This window comes from Rhineura floridana, chromosome 13 (assembly GCF_030035675.1).
Source record: "Rhineura floridana isolate rRhiFlo1 chromosome 13, rRhiFlo1.hap2, whole genome shotgun sequence".
In the NCBI taxonomy this organism is placed as follows: domain Eukaryota; kingdom Metazoa; phylum Chordata; class Lepidosauria; order Squamata; family Rhineuridae; genus Rhineura; species Rhineura floridana.
Window position 1 is genome coordinate 734,620 of NC_084492.1, and position 12,198 is coordinate 746,817.

The 12,198-nt window shown below is 44.9% G+C and overlaps 1 protein-coding gene across 2 annotated transcripts in view; it reads right to left on the bottom strand.

The window, feature by feature from the left end:
• The window catches only part of LOC133369167 (fatty acyl-CoA hydrolase precursor, medium chain-like), a 101,184-nt gene that overhangs the window by 67,580 nt on the left and 21,406 nt on the right, over positions 1-12,198 (bottom strand). The window lies entirely within an intron of this gene.

A 12,198-nucleotide genomic window follows, 5' to 3' on the forward strand; every position in this document is an offset into this window, starting at 1 on the left:
GTAGATTAAACAATGAAGTAGAAAAAACATGCATGTGCTAGTGTCTACTCATTGTAACAATTCTTTAGGTTGACCAGTACGTTAACACTGTATCAAAAAGAGGAACTTAGAAAAGTAAAGCACGCACAGCCACAAAGAGGTGGGCCTTGATGGACTATCATCCAGGAGAAATTTATTTCAGGTAAGGACCAAAGTCCTCTTCTCCCTGGATGATAGTCCATCAAGTGGGATATACCAAAGCAGTCCCCATCTAAAAAATTAGGGAGGGTGTTGTGGCTCAAGGTTTAAGAGCATGCTGCAGGACTTTTCGGCCAAAGGTAGCCTTGGCTAAAGCCTGAGAAACCATGTTGTAATGTGCTGCAAAAGTATTAGCAGACAACCAGGTGGCCGTATGGCAAATCTCTTCTAGAGGAACATTAACTGAGAAAGCCGCTGAAGTGGAAGCTGAGCAAGTAGAATGTGCCATTATCTTGTTAGGAAGCGGCACATTTTGAACCTTATATGCTAGCTGAACACACGCTCGTAGCCAACATGACAGGGTTGAAGTAGAAACCCATTTCCCCAAACAGGCGGGGTGAAAAGATACAAACATGGAATCTGACAATCGGAAGTTTTTAGTTCGGTTGAGATACACCTTCAATGCCCTGCGGACATCTAAACAGTGCCAGGATTCCTCCTGTGGCCCTTAGGATTCGGATAGAACGAAGGAAGAGAGATCTCTTGTTTCTGATGAAAAAGCGAGTTCACCTTAGGCATAAAAGATGGATCCAGTCTCAAGACAACGCAGTCATCACGAAAAACGCAAAGATTTTTTGCTACGGATAGCTCATGAGGCTCTGAGATGCGTCTAGCGGAGGTGATGGCCACGAGGAAAAGCACTTTGAACGACAGTAGGTGAAGGGTAATGATGTGGAGAGGTTCAAAAGGTGGTTTCTGGAGCGCTGTGAGAACTGTTTGGAGACTCCATGAGGGATAGCGATGAACCACAGGTGGGCAAAGGGTGGCAGTGCCCCTGAGAAAATGCCATATAAGAGGATTGCAACCAGTAACCCCAGAAGGACAGAGGGATAACACCGATGACAGGGCGGAGACCTGTCGTCGTAAGGTGTTAGCTGTAAGGCCCTTGTCGAATCCTTCTTGAAGGAAGGCCAGGATCTCTGAGACTGATGCGTGGGGTGGGGAGACGTTCCTGGCTGCACACCAACCTGCGAAGACACGCCATGTGGAACCATAAATTCTGATTGTGGATGGACGGCGTGATGCCAGAATGGTGGCTATAACTTCCTGTGATAAACCTGCTTTCCCTAAATAGCTGTGCTCAACCTCCAGGCGGTCAGACGCAGCCAGGTCGGGTCCGGGTGTTGGATTGGACCCTGATAGGAGATTCCGATAGGGCAGAAGACTTAGAGGTGGTTGGGTTGAGAGACACACAATCTCCGAGAACCACGGGCGGCGTGGCCAGAAGGGCACAATCAAAACAATTTCCATGTGTCCCTTCCTCAGCTTCTGGAGAGTGCGGGCTAACTATGGAGTTGGGGGGAAAGCGTAGAGGAGACCCCAAGGCCAGGTGTTCTTCAGTGCATCCACGGCCTCCGCCTGAGGAGATGGATATCGAGTGAAGAACCGAGGCAGGTGTTGATTGTCAGGAGAAGTGAAGAGATCCACCACCATGTTGCCAAATTGATGTTGTAGCTGAGCAAATGCCCTTGGATTGAGTCTCCACTCCCCCTGTCGAAGTTGTTGACGACTGAGCCAGTCTGCCTCTATGTTGGCGTCTCCGTTGAGATGTTCTGCGCGCATGGATCCCAGGTGTGACTCGGCCCAAGAGAAGAGAAGAGCGGCTTCCTGGCGAAGCGTGCACGAGTGCGTTCCCCCTTGCTTGTTGATATGAGCCTTCGTACAGACGTTGTTGGTACGAAGGAGGATGTGACGAAGATTGAGTCTGGTAGTGAAGTACTGAATGGCGAATCGAGCTGCCCGGAGCTCCAACCAATTGATGCTGTGTTGGGACTCCGTCGAAGACCATTGCCCCTGGATGCAGAGGGAGCGACAGTGCGTGCCCCACCCGGACAGGCTGGCGTCGGATGTGATGATGACCCGTGGTGGATTCTGGAAGGACATACCCATCCTGAGGTTTGAAGAAGTCATCCACCATTGAAAGGAGCTGCGGAGATGAGTGGAAATACGCAGCTGATGATGTCTGCAGGCCATGATGTCTTGCTGAAAAGGAAGCAGGAACCACTGCAATGGGCGAGTGTGGAACCTTGCCCAAGGGACTATCTGAATTGCGGAGATGAAAAGTCCCATGGCCTTTGCCAGAACCATAAGATCTACGGTGGAGGAGGCAATCAAAGATGCTGCAGTGGACTGAAGGGCTCGTATACGTTCCGGGGACAGACAGATTGTGGCCTGTCGGGTATCCAGAATGGCTCCCAGATGCTGTAGGCGATGTGTGGGAAGCAGATGGCTTTTGGCATAGTTTATAAGGAAGCAGTGGGATGACAAGGTTTCTAGAGCAAGGTGAACCGCTGCTTCTGCCTGAAGAAGAGTGTGCAGATCAACAAGTCGTCCAAGTACGGATAGATGTGAACTCCCTGGCAGCGGATAAAAGTCACAAGGGTAACCATGATTTTCGTGAACACCCGGGGGGCCGAAGAAAGACCAAATGGCATGGTGCGGTACTGGTAGTGCTGCCGGTCGTAGGCAAAATAGAGATATTGTTTGTGTCGTGGGTGAATGGGTACGTGTAAATAAGCCTCTTGGAGATCTATGGAAGCTAGATAATCGTGTTGTTGCAGGGTTTCCCGAATGGACAGGAGGAACTCTGTGACGCCCTTCCCCGGCTCTCCCTGTCAGGTTACTACCTGCTCGTGGCTACTGCCTGTCACTAGGCACCACCAGGGACTCCACCAGTCCGGACTGTCCTTGTTTATGGTTTCTCTCTCCACTCTAGCATAGACCTCACCAGATCCCCCTGCTAGGCAGCACCACCAGTCACGTTCTATAACCAGTATCCCCAGAGACTCTGCCTGAGTCTCTCTCAATCAGGTTACCTCTGTGACTGCGTGCTCAAGCTGTCACACTCCCTTTGTATCAATGCAGATACATATATTTCTGATTTGCTCTGAATACTTGTGTTATTCTTCCCTTTCCCGCTGCCACCATATGTTATCCTTCAGCCTTGGTATTTACCTTACCCTCCCTTCTGGTCTGTGCAACCCCAGCCAAGGATCAGGCCTTTGGTAAACCAAATATATTTATTAAATATAACAAAGATAACAAGATTTCTTTATAAAGGCACTTAAGCATATGGTTACATCTATTCCTGAGGTACTGTCTTAGTATTAATCCAAACTCCACACTCTCCTCTCATAAACCCACCCAAACAACCCACAACGTCCACCTCACATCCACCAACTCTCCACACATCCACCAACTCTCCACACATCCACCAACTCTCCACACATCCACCCAGATTTACCTGTCATTCTTCCATTTATACTGTCAGCCATTTTAAACATTCAGCCAATCATCCAGCATTCTACTGCCCATTCACTCCTCCCTCCTCTTTCATTCCATTTACCATGTATCTCCTATACAAACAACACTTACCATATATACACTAATAGAGGATATCACATTTCCCCCCCCTTAAACAATGGCAGCGTATTATTCCTGTTCCAGGATTTATACGTCACGTTAACAATATAACAAGTCTCTATGGGGAAAATGTCTTTCTTTGCTCCTCCGTCTGGTCACGTCACTGCAGTCCCAGCCACTTGTCTTGACAGTCCATTGGCCAGTACATTGTCCTTGCCTTTTATGAACTGGAAGTCCACTTGGTAGTCTTGTAGGGCCCAGGACCACCTCTGCAGCATAGTGTTATGGTTTTTCATAGTCTGCAACCATAACATGGCCCGATGATCCGTTGTTACCATGAATCTTCGTCCCCACACGTATGGGTGCAACTTGTTCAGTCCCCACACGACCGCTAGGCACTCTTTTTGGACCAACGAATAATTTTTCTCCCTCGACGTCAGCTTGCGACTCAGATACACCACTGGATGTCTGGTGCCTTCTCTCTCCTGCAGCAAGACGACTCCCAGCGCGAGGTCTGACGCATCTGTAGCCACGATGAATGGTTGCTCATAGTCTGGTGCTATTAATATGGGTCCTTGGCACAAGGCTTGCTTCAGCAGATCAAAAGCCTTCTGACATTCTTATTCCCAGATGTCCTGCACATGGAACATCGTGGGCTACCTCTAGCAATCTGGTTCTGTATTTGCTAGGTACTATCAATTGCTTCACTGGTTCACATTCATCCTTTCTCTCAGCAGGCATCCACAGTCTATATAAAATCCCATTCTCACACACAACTTGATTCCTCAGTTTGTCAGTGAAAGGAATCTGTTGGGTCAGGGCTTGTTCCTTTATTTGATTCAAACTGGTATCCTTATGCAGCTCTTCTCTGAAATGCTCTGTCTCTTTATTATCAGAGACCACTTGATACAGTTTGCCTCCTTCAGCAGGCCTGCTAGTGGTTGCTATGGTGACCTGAGGCTCGCAAACAGATTCCACCCTGTTTGTTTCAGCCTGTGTTAACATGGCTTCTGTTTCTCTGCCAAGTTGCTGTCCGGTCACCACATATATTTTCCCTTGTGCCCCCATAACATCTATTCCCAGTATTACTGGTTCTTGTTGCTGGGCATTAATGCCTACTTTATATCTGCCCTCTCAGCCTCTCCACGCCATTTTCACCAGGGCCACAGGCAAGCTTTCTGGTTGACCCCTCACTCCTTGGATATTCACCGTTTCCTGAGGTAATAAGAACATAAGAACATAAGAAGAGCCTGCTGGATCAGGCCAGTGGCCCATCTAGTCCAGCATCCTGTTCTCACAGTGGCCAACCAGGTGCCTGGGGGAAGCCCGCAAGCAGGACCTGAGTGCAAGAACACTCTCCCCTTCTGAGGCTTCCGGCAAATGGTTTTCAGAAGCATGCTGCCTCTGACTAGGGTGTCACAGCACAGCCATCACGGCTAGTAGCCATTGATAGCCCTGTCCTCCATGAATTTGTCTAATCTTCTTTGAAAGCCATCCAAGCTGGTGGCCATTACTGCATCTTGTGGGAGCAAATTCCATAGTTTAACTATGCGCTGAGTAAAGAAGTACTTCCTTTTGTCTGTCCTGAATCTTCCAACATTCAGCTTCTTTGAATGTCCACGTGTTCTAGTATTATGAGAGAGGGAGAAGAACTTTTCTCTATCCACTTTCTCAATGCCATGCATAATTTTATACACTTCTATCATGTCTCCTCTGACCTGCCTTTTCTCTAAACTAAAAAGCCCCAAATGCTGCAACCTTTCCTCGTAAGGGAGTCGCTCCATCCCCTTGATCATTCTGGTTGCCCTCTTCTGAACCTTTTCCAACTCTATAATATCCTTTTTGAGATGAGGCAACCAGAACTGTACACAGTATTACAAATGCGGCCGCACCATAGATTTATACAATGGCATTATGATATCGGCTGTTTTATTTTCAATACCTTTCCTAATTATTGCTAGCATGGAATTTGCCTTTTTCACAGCTGCCGCACACTGGGTCGACATTTTCATCGTGCTGTCCACTACAACCCCGAGGTCTCTCTCCTGGTCGGTCACCGCCAGTTCAGACCCCATGAGCGTATATGTGAAATTAAGATTTTTTGCTCCAATATGCATAATTTTACACTTGTTTATATTGAATTGCATTTGCCATTTTTCCGCCCATTCACTCAGTTTGGAGATATCTTTTTGGAGCTCTTCACAATCCCTTTTTGTTTTAACAACTATGAACAATTTAGTGTCGTCAGCAAACTTGGCCACTTCACTGCTCACTCCTAATTCTAGGTCATTAATGAACAAGTTGAAAAGTACAGGTCCCAATACCGATCCTTGAGGGACTCCACTTTCTACAGCCCTCCATTGGGAGAACTGTCCGTTGATTCCTACTCTCTGCTTTCTGCTTCTTAACCAATTCCTTATCCACAAGAGGACCTCTCCTCTTATTCCATGACTGCTAAGCTTCCTCAGAAGTCTTTGGTGAGGTACCTTGTCAAATGCTTTTTGAAAGTCTAAGTACACTATGTCCACTGGATCACCTCTATCTATATATAATATTTCTTCAGATTTTATTAAATCTGGCCTCAGTAACGTCTGAGCGGCACCAGTGTCAAGCAATGCCCAATAATTTGCCCCTTGTACACTCACTTCCTCTCTCAGACTTGAATCAAGGTCTGTTACTTCTGTCCAGTTTATCTGGCAGAACTGAACCTTTTTTGTGGTTAAATCTTTTGGTTCTATTTTTACTGCCCTTGCCTGAGCAGGATTACTAATGGGGTTGGCAACCTCACATTGAAAACGTAGGTGCCCCGGTCTACCACATTTGTAGCATAATTTATCCTCTGTTTTAGGGTACACAGATCCACTCTGGGGTGTCCTGTGCCCTTCAGATTTTACTGGAGGACTCACTCGCTGTGGCACCACATCCTTTCTGCCTCCACTATATGGTCTGGGTTTAAAATCTCTTGATGTTTTCCCCACCCAGCCAGTTCTATTGGAGGCAAAGTGATCCGCCATCTCTGCGGCCTCCTGCACCGATGTAGGGGAACGGTCTTTGACCAGGAGCCTTATTTCTGGTGGTAACTGATGGTATAATTGATCCAGTATCATGAGGCTTTTCACCTCTTCCACTGACTGAGCTTTGGCACTATTCATCCACTTTCCAAATATATCCATCAACTTAGCTCCCAGTTCAACAAAAGACCTCCCTGCTTGGATCTGACAGTTTCGGAATAATTTTCTAAAGTAGTCAGGTCCCAGTCTGAACCTTTTGTATACTGCCTCTTTAAACTCAGCATAGGTGACGGGCTTGTCTGAGGGGAAATATTGGTATACCTCAGCCAATTCCCCTTTAATCAGGTTTGATAAATACTGCATGTATTTATCTTCAGGTAGCCCCCACAACTGAGCTGCCTTTTCAAAGGTTGTGAGATAAATTTGAGGATCTTGACCAGGCTCATAGACAGCAAAGTCCTTTGGAGTAATTTTTATTTTTGCTCCATCTCTGTCTTTCCTTGTCTCCTCAGAGTGAAATTTCTCTCTATCCAATTTTAATCTTTCCCCTTGTATCTCCGCATCCACTCTCATTCTCTCAGTTTCCATCCTCAATCTCTCAGTTTCCATCCTCAACTTCTCAGTTTCTAACTCTCGCTGTTTTTCCTTCTCTGCACCTTCCATCCTCAATCTCTCAGTTTCCAACTCATGCTCCCATCTTAACTTCTCTCTCAAGTACTCTATATAAGCGGGATTGCTTGAGTATCCTTCTGGGGTCTCTTCCCTGACAGGTTGTTTTTGCTGGGCAGTTGCAAATCCTATAAGTGCCACCCTCAATTCATCTACCCCTTTACCCTCATGAGGTAAATTGAATGTTATGCACTTCTCCACCAGCTCCTCTCTTTTCATTTTTAAATATTCAGCCATGGTCACTCACTCTTTGCCACACACTCTTTGCCAGTCACTCTCACAAGTAATCTTGTTTTGTTATTTCTGTTTGCCACACCACTGTTAGGGATTCTCTAGTATTCATATCTCACTGCTACAGCCAACACCTGTGACGTATTCTCCTGTGTTCGTATCCGGATTCTCTGTTGTTCGTATCCCACCGCTGTGCTACCACATGTGACGCCCTTCCCCGGCTCTCCCTGTCAGGTTACTACCTGCTCATGGCTACTGCCTGTCACTAGGCACCACCAGGGACTCCACCAGTCCAGACCGTCCTTTTTTATGGTTTCTCTCTCCACTCTAGCATAGACCTCACCAGATCCCCCTGCTAGGCAGCACCACCAGTCACGTTCTATAACCAGTATCCCCAGAGACTCTGCCTGAGTCTCTCTCAATCAGGTTACCTCTGTGACTGCGTGCTCAAGCTGTCACACTCCCTTTGTATCAATGCAGATACATATATTTCTGATTTGCTCTGAATACTTGTGTTATTCTTCCCTTTCCCACTGCCACCATATGTTATCCTTCAGCCTTGGTATTTACCTTACCCTCCCTTCTGGTCTGTGCAACCCCAGCCAAGGATCAGGCCTTTGGTAAACCAAATATATTTATTAAATATAACAAAGATAACAAGATTTCTTTATAAAGGCACTTAAGCATATGGTTACATCTATTCCTGAGGTACTGGTCTTAGTATTAATCCAAACTCCACACTCTCCTCTCATAAACCCACCCAAACAACCCACAACGTCCACCTCACATCCACCAACTCTCCACACATCCACCAACTCTCCACACATCCACCAACTCTCCACACATCCACCCAGATTTACCTGTCATTGTTCCATTTATATTGTCAGCCATTTTAAACATTCAGCCAATCATCCAGCATTCTACTGCCCATTCACTCCCCCCTCCTCTTTCATTCCACTTACCATGTATCTCCAATACAAACAACACTTACCATATATACACTAATAGAGGATCATCACAGACTCCATTCTGAACTTCCGATGTCAGACAAACTGGTTTAAGAACTTCAAGTCCAGGATTGCCCTCCAGGTGGTTTTGTCGCGTTTTGGCACGACGAAGAAAACAGAGTAGACTCCTGAGAATCATTCTGCGACGGGAACCTGCTCTATTGCACCAATTTGAAGAAGATGAAGAATGGCGTCTGAGAGGGCTCACCGCCTTTCTGGAGAACCGGACATGGGGGATGGCAGAAAATGGTTTGGTGGGAGACTTTCCAGCTCTATAGTGTAGCCCTCCCGAACTGCCTGTCGTACCCAGAGGTCTGTTGTTAAATGCTCCCAATTTTGGGCAAAAAGGAGTAGTCGCGCCCCTACTGGCGGAGGGTGCGAGTCAGAACTGATGTGTGGAATTGTGAGGCCTGTTACCCTTGGGTCCAGAAGATGCTGAATTAAATCTGCTTCCCCCCTGAGTATTGAATCTTCTTGAAAACCAGCCCCTGGTCCAGTTGGGCTGACCTGAACGGAAGTCCTGGCCTCTGCCTGATGAGCGTGAGGGATGAAAGGAGTGGAAAGGGTGAAACTGAGACTGAAAAGGTTGAGCCGGAAGCTGATAAGGAGAGAACCTGCGCAATGATCTGTGGTCCTCCCGATGCAGAGTGGCCAAAAAAGGCTTGCGTTTCTCTTTAGGGTCCACAAGAACCTCCTGAAGGGCCTGTTCACCAAATAATTTTAGACCTGCAAACGGCGCTGTTACAAATATAATAAAAACAATAAAAATACACAATCAATATAAAAACATAATAAAAACACAAAATAGCAACAAACATAAAGAAAGTCAGGGCAGCAGTACAGTTAACCATATATGATATATTTCAGAGATGTGGTGGGTGGAGAAAAACAAGAAGCCAAAATGTTAGGAAAAGGAGTCTTTCATACCACATGCTCAGTTCTAAATACTGTTGCAGCAAGTTTTACAAGTTTCTCCAGTATTCCACTGGTGCAGGCACTCAGACATTCAAAGTATCTGTATGTTTCTTAGGTTTTATAAAAGCAGAGCTTTGCTTAACTCAAAATTTCTTCTCCCTTTGATCAACCACATCTACACAGGTTCCACCTCCATGCTCAAAATGAAACTGGGCCTGGAAGTGTGCAACAACCCCACACATACCTTGCTAATTAGATTACCAATGCCAGGATGTCTGTCTTATTGACTACTCTCCTGCTCCCCCCCCATGGGCATCATGAAAGACCCAGTCCTGGGCTCAGAAAGAAAATAAATATCTGGTCCTCTTCAAAGTACTGATAAGCCTCTTGTTTTAATTAAAATAATAATTATAAATTATTGCTCTTATCACTAATGGGAGTTAATTATCTTGCACAAAATGCAGTAACACTTTCCTAAATGCAATACAACAATATTCCTATGAGTAAGGCAGAAAACTCAGCATCCCACAACCAGTCAGGATTCATAACCAAACACCCAAACTAAAAAAATCCTAGCAGACAGTCAGCCAAAGTCACAGAAATCCCCATGCAGCACAACCTGACCTGGGGACTGCAGTTAATGCAGAATGCTGCAGCACAATTGCTGACATGAGTGAGATCCTATCAGCACATACCTCTGCTCTGAAATCTGCATTGGTTGCTGATTTGCTGCCAGGCCAAGTTCAAGCTGTGCTTTCCATGTTATGGGTGCCATATAGTACTTGTTCTGCTCTTGTAAGAAATCAATCCTGTTAAGTGGCAGCACCTACACTTTGGAACTCCTTGCCTATTGACATTAGGCAGACGCCTCTTTTCAGCACCTGCTAAAATCAGTTTTCTTGAGGCAAGCCTCTCCAGGCATGTGGAAGCTATTGTGTTTTTAAATCTGTTTTTAACTCATTGTTCATTTTATTATTTTGAATGTTTTTAAGTATCTGTCCTTAACACTTTTGCCAATAATTTTATTGTTTTAATTCTTTCTGTAAACCGCTTTGACATTTTTTACATTAAACCGGTATATAAATGTTGTAAATAAAAATAAATAAATGTTGGAGTCACTGTGGCCCTTGAGTCTCTTCCCACTTTTAGGAACCAAGGAATCTGCCTTATACTGATTCAGGACATTTTGTACCATGATTTCCTAAATGCAATACCATACCAACCACAACAAGATTCCTATGAGTAAGGCAGAAAACTAAGCATCTCTCAACCAGTCAGGATTCCTAACCAAAAACCAAAAATATGATAAATGAAGAAATATTTATATAAGCATGACTATCAAATATATTTATTATTTACACAAACTGTAAAGATACTTATAGTGCAATCCTAGGTTTATTTATTCAGAAGCAAGTCCCAGTGTATTCAGTGGGGCTTACTCAAACAGGGACAGAAATGCAACCTCAAGTGATAAGCAACTTCATTCACACAACCCAAAATTCCGAATCATGCCACTTTATGCTGTTTTGCAACTGTTTATACTTGTTTTTATGATTATTGGATTTTAAATGGCTTTATTTCTTCCTCACAGGGTTGTTGGAAAGACTCCATACACACACACACACACACTGCAGATGTATACATACATACAGCCCATATAATAGTTTATTGTCAAACCAGTTGGTCATTGCAGAAAAATCAGTATTAGTTTAAAAAAAACCAGTATTAGTTTCCTACAGAATAAAAACTGTAATACCTAAGTAAGCCCTGCCTACTTGCTTTATAATAGGACTGGAGGGAAGACAGAAAGCGTTAGAACACAAACACAATTCTTTTTTACATTCACTCCAAAGTCCCATTGATTTTCAGCACATTCATAACCATGTCTAGTCAAAAGTAAGTCCTATTGAATTCAATGGGATTTACTCTGGGCATATGAGAGTAACATTGCTTTTACAAAAGCAAGTATTGGGAAGGTTTTCAAAACACTGCCCAGGATCTGACTCCTGCACACAAGAGGGGAAAAAACTGAAATGTATATACTTACCCAATTTATGAGATTTTCAGATAAACGGGGGGAAACCACCATTTTCTGGCATTGCAATGAGGTTTTCTTGACACTGCCTCAGGTCAATCAAACTGAAACATAACCCTGGCTTCACTGATTGGCTGCAATCCTGAATGTGCAGGGTTAAAGCTACGAAGCACTATACAGTACTGTTTAAAGAAAGATTTAACAGTCGGGGGCGGCTGATGTTTTTATGTATATCTCGAGAACCGGACCATCTAGAAACTTTTTTTTTAATTAAAGCTGAGAATCCAGGCCACCTAGCGGGCTAAACGGGCACCGGGTAGCATGCAAAGAATCTGGGTAAAACCTGGCTAACCAAGCAATATGGCAACCCTATATAGGCCCCTTCCCACTCTATGATTCTATGATTCTATAATCTGCAGCCAGATGATGGGCTATAAATATTTTAAATAAGTACATACATGAAATGCCCTTTAGAGCCATTCCCCTAGCACCATTACTAGCTTTTCTACACACTAGAGTCCAAAGGTCTAATTCCAGCCACAGCCCTGTCCAAGTTATGTTGACTTAGAAGTAAAGCCAACTGAGTTCAGCTGGCACTTACTCCTACTAAGTGTGGATAGGGTTACAGCCTTACCCCCATTATTTCTTGAGCCCGTTGAGTCCTATCAGCAACACTGACTTCCTCTCATTGTGCCAATTTTTATTGTGCAGACGAAAAAGGTAGCACCAT